Source organism: Dermacentor andersoni, chromosome 6, assembly GCF_023375885.2.
Source record: "Dermacentor andersoni chromosome 6, qqDerAnde1_hic_scaffold, whole genome shotgun sequence".
Classification (NCBI taxonomy): domain Eukaryota; kingdom Metazoa; phylum Arthropoda; class Arachnida; order Ixodida; family Ixodidae; genus Dermacentor; species Dermacentor andersoni.
This window is the reverse complement of record NC_092819.1, coordinates 136,254,087-136,262,950: the sequence shown is the minus strand read 5'-3', so window position 1 is coordinate 136,262,950 and position 8,864 is coordinate 136,254,087.

The following is an 8,864-nucleotide window of genomic DNA, read 5'->3' as shown; positions in this document are numbered from 1 at the left end:
TGCAAGCCGCAGGCATTGCCAGATCCTGACTGGTAGCTTACCACTATCATAGAAAAGAAAGGTGTACAATCACTGCATTCTACCGGTGCCTGCATATAAGGCAGAAACATGGAGGTTGACAAAGAAGCTCGAGAACAAGTTAAGGGCCGCGCAAAGAGTGATGGAACGAAAAATGTTTGGCGTATCATTAAGAGACAGGAAGAGAGATATGTGGATCAGAGAGCAAACGGGCGTAGCCGATGTTATTATTGACATTAGAAGAAAGAAATGGAGCTGGGCAGGTCATGTAATGCATAGGGCAGATAACCGGTGGACCATTATAGTTACAGAATGGGTGCCAAGAGAAGGGAAGCGCAGTCGAGGATGGCAGAGGACTAGGTGGGGCGATGAAATTAAGAAATTCGCGGGCGCTAGTTAAAATCAGTTGGTGCAGGACACGGGTAATTGGAGATCGCAGGGACTGGCCTTCGTTTTTCAGTGGACATAACAATTGGCTGTTACTGATGATGAATGGAAGTATGCCCAATGAAAAGAGCTGTCACGTCATGCCGGCCCAGAACAATGACGAACCGATCGATAACCATTCGGCTGTTAGCGATGTTCAGACATAACGTTGTCGCCGCAAGCTCGATATTTTCATCAGTCAGAAAAGAAAAAAAGAAAATATGCAGAACCAATGAACATGTTGGAATCTATGTGAAGCGAGCCTTTGGCGAAGCGGGTACATAAATACTATTGCTTATTTCATGCCATGCAACCCATAAGCTTATGCAATCTTTAGGTTCATGCCCTACAACGAGCACAAGATATGGCGGAGTAAAAATACCGCATCAGGTGGAAGCACTCAGTGAGACACATACTCAGCGCTGTCACGAGATACGAATGTGATGTTTGCTGCCTGGCGACGGGAGAATGTTCGTCAGTTGTTTATACAGAAAATGCACGCGGAATATATGTAATACGCTTAAAGGAGTTGATACCCCCTGTGTGAAAGCAGCATATCCTTATTACGGATTATTGGCGAAGATTGGGCGCCTATCTAGTTGCATATACCAATTTACAAAAGAACGGCGCAGAAAATCTAAGGCGTAGAAGATCCATAGGCTAGAAATGAAGTTTTCGCAAATCAAGGAAACCGTTGAATATAATGAGCTGTTTGATTCATGTATGCTCGTGCTTGAAAGATTATTGATAGCCGTCACTTATGTACAGGTTTTATAACGTAATTTAGCATTTTACTGTGCCGACGCAAGGCGACCTCAGTGGCACTATTTTGTTAGCCAATTACGTGCTTGTGAAGCCGGTTTTCTGCGTGCGATCATGAGAGATCTCGACTGACAGACCGAATGACACAAAACTGTGGTGAGTCATAAAAAAAAAATATCAACGAAGAAAACGGTCGCGCAAAAAGCAAGGAGGATTGCAGCAAGTCAGAATATGGAGAGGAATCGCACTGAAGCGCCACTCACATGGTAACTCCACTTGTAGAAGACGCACTGATAATAGAGTGGGTTGTTGATGCTTTCTTTGCATACCTCCCCGGCGTTTTTGGTCGGCGGCTTCCTGTCATTGATTCCTCGTATGGTGGGCGCGTGAGCAGCGCTCCAACGCAGCAAATCTCTGGTCTGTGCAATAAAAGAATACACCATGACACAAAGCCCGTGCATATGATGTCGGCTCATACGGTAGGTACGTCTGTGGCACGCACACTCCCTAATGGAATAGCGCACATTCTTTGAACGGTTTCCTTGATTTTCCAATACTTCCTATTAACTCCGCGTTTCGTCGGCAAACAAAGTATGCGCCGCAGTATGCTACGGCCCAGGAAGCGCGGAATTGTGACGAAATAAGTGTGCATCTGTTCCGCGTAATAAAGCAATACACCACCACATGAAGCCCTGTAAAGAAAATTGACTAACTGGTATTTCTAAGTCCCACCGACCATATAATGAGATAGCGCATGTTATTTACCTGCTCATCTGATTTTCACAATTTTTTAGACAAGGGCGACCCCCTTCTTAGGCTTCGCTCACACTGTGTCTACGCCTTATTTGGTGTTCGCCTTTCGGCATAGCTTGTGATCGGTGTAGTACGGAATGAATACCTCTATTTAGGTGCTGAGTGATCAGTCTGGGACTGATGCGGGTCGCTCCCACGTTGGGACAAAGAGGCCGAGCCCCTCTGCCGTCACACGGGCCCTCTGGACAGCCCTGAGTTGGTCCGCCAGAGCTTCACTGTGCAGCATCCGCTGCCACCACTGTTCACCTTGAGAACCATCACCGGCCAACGCCAAGCAGGTATTGCATAAACACGTATTTCATGGTAACTAAATTGCGACATGTGCGATGCACAAATAGTGCACGAGGTCATTTTTTTTTTACCTCTGTGGTGCATAAAAGTTGCCTGAGACCCTACGTGTTCATTCAATCTCCATAAATGTTTAGAATTGATTCGTGTACGTACCAGCTTCTTATTTTTTATTTGTAAACGATTCGCGTAATACCATCATGATGAGACCTACACGGAGGGGAATGCGCACACGTAGTCATCGTATAATCAATCCCATAATCACAAGATCTTACCATCATAATCGCATAATCGCATAATCGTATAAGTTGTCAATAGCTATATCTTGTTGCACATACTGCTATTCATAGGAGAACATAAAACACGTTCTCGCATAATATACTACGTCTGAACGGCAATGTGCGCACATTAGTCAGCGATGAATCGTCGTCTTAGTTATTTTTTTAGTGAAAAGAAGTTGATTGAAAGCTTCAGAGACCTGCTTTCAAAGTCTTAATAACTTGCGCGTTTAAAATGACAAGATATCAATGTACTGCCTCTTCGCATGATATTTCAACTCTCGCGTTATTTTATATTATTTATTCGTTTAGTGATAATGTCTATTTACAGAGGGAGAGAGTTAGATGGCTATGCCAATAAATTTGTTTGATTGGTCGAGAGACTTTCGTCCACTTACCCCTTGCCGCTCCACTTTGGGCGTGTCCAACGTGGCGCGGCAATGTACTAAACCAAAAGTATGGGCACCTGGAGGAACTGGTGCTGTTGCATTCTTGAAAACTGCGCAGGTAAAAATGGGACAGGCGTAACAGACGTAGCAGACAAGGGTCATTAGCTGCTACTATATACACCATATAGTCAATCGGGAATAAAGGAAAAGACTGACAAACATCATCATAGTTAATCATTGGTGTGACACGTGACACACACACACACACACACACACACACACACACACACACACACACGCACACGCACACGCACACGCACACGCACACACACACACACACACACACACACACACACTCACCCGCACACGCGCACGCACGCGCACACACACGCGCGCACACACACGCACGCACACGCACATGCACACGCACACGCATACACACACGCACATGCACACGCACACGCACACACACAGAGAGAAAGAGAGAGATAGAGAGAGAGAGACTTTGCGTTCCGCATTTGCCGAGTGAATTGATTAGCTTGTTTTATAATATCAATATTGCATCATAAATGGTAATGTATACATTACTGGGACATCTGGGAGCCTATAAAATGACGGTAGAATAATTTCCCGCTGCAGTAAATAAGGCCTGTGCCGATTTCATAAATACTGAATTAGCCATCGCCATACGGCTTGTAAACATGAGCGGCGCTCACCAATTTTAACATGGGCACAGGGACACGCTACCACCTGTTGTTGCTTACTGCGAAAGTTCTACTTCCTCCTGGACACACCTAATATTCCTGCATAACCAAGCGAAAGAATAGTAAGCCAAGAGGAGCTGAGCATCCATACAGATAGGCGGATATGAGAGTTATATGTGAGTAGACTAAAAGATAAATGTTAAGACCGTAATGGTTGCGTGCTCATTATATAGCGTATGTGGCGAGCGAAGTCAGCGCTCCATGAAAGCCCCATTTCCAGTTCAGATTACCATCAAAGCGTACGTCCGAGCAGAAACATCCGAGAAGAAATGGCACATAAAAGCATCTGACGACCCCGTTCCCATTTCAGACGTCGGAAGTCCTCTGTCTCCCTCACCCTCTCTCGCACGGAAGCATCTGAGCTTTCAGGTTCCTTTCTCTATCCTGAGGCAAAAAATCACTGCTGTCATCGGAGGGTGATTCCCTCCAGATCGCATTCTCGTGGGAGCCTGATAGAAAAAACAAAAGCAAATGAAGTAAACAGAAAGACATTATCACCCCTCCTCCCGCCCCATCGAGAGCAGTGTCTTGACGCACCCATTGGCCAATGCGCCTTCTTTTTTATTTCTCATTTTAGCGATTCTATTGCGGTCCCGTCTGGCCAGCCTCGTAAAATACTGGACTTGGCCTTCGGCACCACAATTTGCTTTCATTATTTGCCGCCTTTCCATTACTGTACGAAATATGCGGTGCACTCTACATACGGATCGAAAGGCCGTTCTCTTTCGGTGGTCAATGTGCCACTCGCGTCAACCTATCTGTTGTGGTTGCAGCGAACATAGTACAGGTCAGTGGCTGTCGCCTCTAGCTGGCGTTACGTGTTCATGATGATTATGATGATTATGATGGGCACCCATGACGCGTTCCCCTTCATGGCGGATACGTCAGGTTATTGTTAATGTTGTTGTGATCAGCATCGCGGTTGTTGTGTATCAAATATGCCACTGTAAGCCGAGGGGTTGGCAAAGTTTCGCTGCGGTAAGATAATGGAATGTTTATCTTCCCGGTATTATCGCGTCAGGTGTTTCCAGACTCATTTATCGGCGTCCCCCCCCCCCCCCCCATCTCTCGTACACACCTATAATCTGCACGATGGTGGTGGTGATAAACTTTATTGAAAGGGGGAAGGGTAAAGAGGGACGTGGCTGAGGGTTAGGGCTCAAGTAAGGTCCTGGGCCTGCTTGGCTTTTTCTGCCCAGTCCACCAGTTCAAGTTGTCGGTCGACGTCCCCGGAACTGAGCCAGGCTGTCCAGTCAGTCTCGCTGCTGACGGGGGGATGAGAGAACTGGAGCGAGGTGCATTCCCACATTATGTGTGTGAGTGTATACACATCGAAGCGGCTTTGCCAGTGTATATTCGCTTTTCCCCGAGGGTGGCTCACACCCTCTATGGGAGATTGGCCAAGAATCGGGTGATTTAGGAAAAAGATTATCCGAGTTTTAAAAGAATCACTACTGAGAAATTTTGAATGGCTAAAGGAATGAAGTCGGATAAATTTTAAGAATTTAGGAAGTAAGTCGTCCTGATTCAATTATAAATCTCTCAACAGCTGCACCAACATCCGTATGACAATGTCCTAGAGAAAAGGTTCCCAAAGGTTTAATTTCAGGAATCTTTATATTCAATCCAGCACTATGAAATTTTCCTTCAAGTGTGTTTTCTTAATGCCGAAAGACGGCGGGATTACATGAAGAAGTGTTGTATTGATACATATTCACCACAGTACGAGCAAAAGGAGGAGGGTAACAGACCAGATCGATGCAGATAATAGCTTAATGCAGGTATTCGATATCGGAATTGAGTCAACGGGACTTCAACTTTTCTATTACGGCACAGGTTTCTGTTCCAAGGAAATAGGAGGTGTCCCTAATCACTTAAATTTGTTAATGATAGGTTCCAAGAACCTAGCATGATTGCCCATCTCCTGAACCTAGCAGCAGTTATGAAAGCAGATACACGAAGGATCGGGAGAATTGGGCCACTAATGGCAGCTCTCGCCAAGCTGTGTGCTAATTCATTGACAGCCAATCATTTATGACCAGGCACACATACCAATCTAATCTGCGTTAAGTGAGAAGGTATTGAATAATGAAATGTACGTGAAGTATGTGAGCCACTATTTGCAGTGAGAGCCGAACATAAAGATAAAGAATACGTTATTATCGCGTGGTGTCTTTCCTTTTGCGCCGGCGTTGTGCAGGAGAAATGGTGGGTACCTGCAAAGCGAAAGAGCGTTTTCACGCAAATTTTTCGTTAATTTCGGGAAAATCACCGCAAGTAGTATTAAATATAGATGCTGTCACGCGTACATTGCTTTCATATCTATCGATTTGCAGTTAGGTGGAAAGCTGGTCGAGTTAGAATTGATGTATTCTTTAGATATATATCTTTTTCTTGTGATCACAGTTTTCTGGTTATCGCTAGGCGCATGACTCGTTTGTTGCACCCGGAATTTATGCAGTGTTGTCGCCAATTTTCTGGCAAAAGGCCTTCCTCTTATCGCATGCGGGACGCGAATGCTGTTGTACATTGTGGAATGTAGGCAAACACTAGCGATCGTTTTGGAATGTATGGTGTTACACGCGTATACAGTGGACGAACCTGAGCCATCAGTTCCTATTTTACTACTAGCGCCTCTATACGCTGATATATATTGTGATTTGCGTGTTTCTTGTCCTTCTGGGCACAAGTACGGCCTATAAGAAGTATGATTTCTACATTTTTGTTCAGTGTTCTTTTCGTCGTCATCACAAAGTGGCAATATACAAAAAAACTAATATGAATTCCTGCATCCCCCGGTGACACAGGAACAGCAACAATGACTTTGCGAGATTACTCTCCATTAACGCAACGCGCATGGTCCTCTCGAACTTTACGGCTTAACCCATTAGCGCCCAGTTCACTTTTGAAAGCAAAGCACCATTTTCGCTTGATAATAATTAAACAAAAATGTGATATTTTTCTTACTATGCCTATTGGCTGAGAAAGGTCTTGTTAAGACGACCACGTTGTGGTTGTTTCTCAGCTGCAGGATGTCTTTGATTTATTCATGGTCAAATTTGGATAATTGCTCAACATAGCAACTACTAATGCGCGCGCAGCTGACTTATTTTTTTATCACGCTTAGTATTTTCTTCGTAACGCACACAATATTTGTGCATAAGTTTCGGAAACGAATGCCGTAAATGTTGAACGCATGACACTACATATACAATACGTCTTCATACCGTCACATGGAAATGATTACAGGTGTATTTACACAGAATGCTACACCTATACCTATGCAAGAAGGATTTGCTTGTTCTTAAAGCGCATGTGATGGTGTTCTCGCACTTACTTAGCAAAATAAGTTTTTGGTAGATAAAAAAAAAAACGAATTTCGCAGAGGGTTGCACGTATAAAGAGAGACTATCACATCAATATTGAAATTTTTTCTTCCCCCGGTTCCGTTCTTGCTGCCCACAAAAATAACTATTCTTCACATAAAAAATATTCCCATTCAATAAATTGCCAACAATGTTAAAGCACTTTTAGATAAAAGAAAATAATTTCGACATTTCACAGATATTATTAAAGAGAGATGTTTTATGCCCGATTTTATTACGAATTGCGAAACTAAAACAAGCAGGGAACTACAAAGGTGATTGGATTGGACAAACATTAATAATAGTTCTGCAGGACGCACGTCAGCGCGCAGTGGCCGTCTGCCACGCAGGGACCGACAGGGAGTACCTGGCGGCCGCTGCGCGAGCCTGCTGGACGGCCCATTGCCGGTCTTAGAGTAGCGTGCTTCGTATGATCCACTCCCACTTGTCGGAGTTAGAGTCGGGCGGAGCGTTTCTGCACTCCCAGAGCACGTGTGCGAGTGTCGCCGTGACCTCGCACGAGGGGCACGCATCTTCGGGGTAGACGTCCGGGTAGATGTGTAAGGTGGCGGGGCTGGGATAGGCATGTGTTTGTGACAAGCGTAGCGTTAGCGCCTGCGGCCTGTTTAGTTCGGGCAGCGGGGGGGGGGGGGGGGAGGGAGACGTCGTCCCAGTATATTCCACTGCTAGACGAGATAAACAATGGAAATAAAATACGGCATAACGCATTAGGCAACCAGAGGCGAGCCCATCTAATGAGATCTCGGAAACATGAAGCAAGAATGTCACCGAGCAAATGATGCAACAGGATTATAACGCAAGAAATATACTATCATCACAAGAGAGGCAACCGTTATGTTGAACGTTAGCCGCCATGCTTGGTAAAAAGTGCTGTATCTCTACACTATAAGAAAAGTTTACACCCTTTGGAGTGTATATTTGCCACACAACAATAATCGTCATCTGTCTTGCCCGCATTTTCTTTCTTGAAAACGCTACGCTCGTTACTTTCCTGTCGGGAATACTATGTCATGCTGATAACGCGCATGCCATTCGTTACTAGAATGTGCCGGGCTCGCCGCGTTAAAGAAAGGAAATGCGGACAAGACAGATGACGATTATTATTGTGTGGCAAATATACACCCCAAAGGGTGCAACTGTTTTTAGAGGGTACTCTTGTATTCGTCGTAAGTTAGTGCGTGTTAATGTGTACCAAATATTATAGTAGCACCGCGTGTTACGTATCGACATCATACGTCTACATTCTTGAATAGTAAAAGACAACTCTGAAACAAAGAATAGTGGTCACTAAAATGCTAATTTTGCCATCACGACGATATGCGGGCCTGTATCAAGTTTAATTTGACCATTCACAGTAAGTCTTTTGTTCTAAAAAGTTCCAAACTGTAGCTTACATTTGAGGACCTGCATCTAGTATTGCTCCCATAAAGGCCCAGCGTACTTTATAAAGTACACCATCGTGTCATTTGAAATAATAAAACGCAATAATAAAATTCACAATGCAGCTACAGTGTGAAAATGTTATCGGGTACCAAAGATCAATAAAACCTGGCTGGTAGAGTTTACCTTGAGTCTCATTGGGGGGAGAAAGAGGAAGGCACTAAAATAAAGTGAAACAGAAACTTAACATCCAGCCACCATGTAGCAGGGAGCTGCAAAGGGAACCCGGAAAAGTTTGACAGAAAAGAAGGCTTCGCAGTTGAAGAAAAATTTGTCCTGATCCGGGATCGAACCCGGAAC